Raw genomic sequence first — 2,500 nt, 5'->3', positions numbered from 1 at the left:
CTGTTGTTCGTATTTACTTATTAATATCTTTGTTGTTGTAGGTCTTGTAGTTACCATTATTTTGTTGTTCTTCTTTTCTTCTTATTGTTATTGTAACAGAGGCACTTAAGAACAGAGGTTCATTGACCGGGTAACAAGTAACAGGTATCCTCAGGATATGGTCGTCAGAAGGAGGGAGAAAGTGAAAGTTGAAAAAAAGGAGGAAGCGAACCTTTAACCGTTGAATTTATCGAGACAGATTTTTTTTAATCTATCTTTTACTCTTAATATTTATTGTTTGATGAAGCGATTCGGTATTAACAGATAGAAAGTAATAGGTAATTTTTATTCTTCCTGAAATGTATGTGGTTGTGTTGCCAGCTGTAGCTCTCTCTCTCTCTCTCTCTCTCTCTCTCTCTCTCTCTCTCTCTCTCTCAAACAAACAAACGAACGAACACGAATACTTAATGCTCTTGTTAAGTAGGAGGAGTTTCGGTTGCCACTTTATTTTTTCTGGTATGTTTGAAAAACCTGCTCTGACTTTTTATGTTTAGAAATGGCAGATTTAACTTTTTTTATTTATTCAACTTCTTTCACATTTATTATTGTTGTTTTGTATGTTTGTACGTTCTTACATGCGTCTATTTTATTTAGACTGTATGTATTTATGTATGTACGTACTTATCAGCCTACATATTTATGTACTCTGTGCGTAAATGTGAATGCGGTTATGTTAAAACAGATATTGTAACCTTTCCTGACACATAGAGGTTAAATACATATATATATGATGCGGAAATCGCTCGTTGGCCTTCCAACACCCACATACCCTTGTGAATATCCTTTACTCCCTCATAACACAAGGGGATTTATGACTGGTCGTGGGATTATTCCGAAGGTCGTCGAAAAATGCGTTGAAAGCCAAATTGTCTCTCGGAATGCTTCCGTTTTCCTCAAGTCATAAAACATCATTAGTACATCGTTAGTGCATCGCTCTCCCAATCGCTTGTGTCGAGAGGAGCTTCTGTAATTGGTTTCATTTGACCTAAGGCTAGAGGATATGTGATATGTGGTGATGGGCCTCAGTTGCTGGACAGCAGCCAAAAAACATTTAGAGTAACAGTGTGATCTTGATGGGACGTTTTTCCTAATCTGTTGTTCTCAAATTCTGTGATTTCTAAATTTTATTGTGCTGTGGCGATTTGTTTTCTGTTGATTGGTGTCATTTTATTAAATTTGAGTGAATACCTTCTGTTCAAATTGTAATATTGTATTGCAGTCTTGTTTTGCAGAAGTGAATGTTTTCATTTACATTGCGTGTTAGTTGTAGTTTTATTAAGATGTAGCGATTCTACCTTTTATGTTGCTGAAACATAATTAAGTACGTTGAGCAGATTTTATAAGCTTGAACAGATGTAGAATAGGCGTGAGACTTTAGCTACTACAAAATTAAGCAATTGTTGCATTTAATTTGTGGGGCAAATATTTGACCTTACAAAGCTGTAAATTCCCCTTGAGATACACTTTCATTTTATTTTATTTTATTTATTTATTCATCTATTTTGATTTTAATCAAACATTAGTTTGAGTCAGAAGTTATGTTTTTTTCGATTTTAATAAAACGTCAGTTGGAGTCAGACGCTTGGTGCGCTGAAGGTGAGCTCGTGGTTGTTGAATTTCAATCCGAACCCTCTTTTCTTAGTCATTGTAACCCTCGGATTTTGAAGTACGTGAGGCTTTTTTCAGGTGCAGATAATGCCAAGTATCTGTTAAGAGAGGCTACAACCCGGTCAAGTCTAAAAACACTGAAGCCCTTTTATCCTGTGGGCAGTGAGAATCATTTCCTTGTCTAGAAAATTTGGCTCTTAAATGTTGGTTTCTTTCCACTGGCTTCTAACATCACATTTCTCATACTACTTTCCTTTCTCTCTTTTTTCATTAAGGCCTTTATGTTGTCCTGCTTGTCTGTCTTAAATAGTGAATAGAAAAGAAAGAAGAAATATGAGAAGTGGATTAGAAAGGAGAAAAAAGAAAATATACTGCCTGCTGTAATTGTGAGTCCACAGACCTATTTACATTTTAAGGACACACACATATATGTATATGTATATATATATATATATATATATATATATATATATATATATATATATATATATATATATATAAGACCACAGAGAGAGAGAGAGAGAGAGAGAGAGAGAGAAGAGAGAGAGAGAGAGAGAGAGAGAGAGAGAATGTACAACCGTCGTATGCACCATTATATTTATATTGTATATTTCCGATTTGAGAGAGAGAGAGAGAGAGAGAGAGAGAATGTACAACCGTCGTATGCACCATTATATTTATATTGTAGAGTATGTTTCCGATTTGAGAGAGAGAGAGAGAGAGAGAGAGAGAGAGAGAGAGAGAGAGAGAGAGAGAGAGAGAGAGATCATATGTTTGCGGTCAAAAGAAACATGAAATTGTGAGCTTGTAATGTTTGGCCCTGAAGCCCCACGCCGCCGGCCCTCTGTGGAAT

The 2,500-nt window shown here is 35.7% G+C and overlaps 1 protein-coding gene across 13 annotated transcripts in view; it reads left to right on the top strand.

Moving 5' to 3' along the window:
* The window catches only part of RhoGAP93B (MyTH4 and RhoGAP_KIAA1688 domain-containing protein RhoGAP93B), a 617,058-nt gene that overhangs the window by 378,774 nt on the left and 235,784 nt on the right, over positions 1 to 2,500 (top strand). The window lies entirely within an intron of this gene.

The sequence above is a fragment of the Macrobrachium rosenbergii genome, chromosome 25 (assembly GCF_040412425.1).
Source record: "Macrobrachium rosenbergii isolate ZJJX-2024 chromosome 25, ASM4041242v1, whole genome shotgun sequence".
Classification (NCBI taxonomy): domain Eukaryota; kingdom Metazoa; phylum Arthropoda; class Malacostraca; order Decapoda; family Palaemonidae; genus Macrobrachium; species Macrobrachium rosenbergii.
The sequence above is the reverse complement of the archived record's forward strand: the minus strand, read 5'-3'. Positions and strand labels throughout refer to the sequence as shown.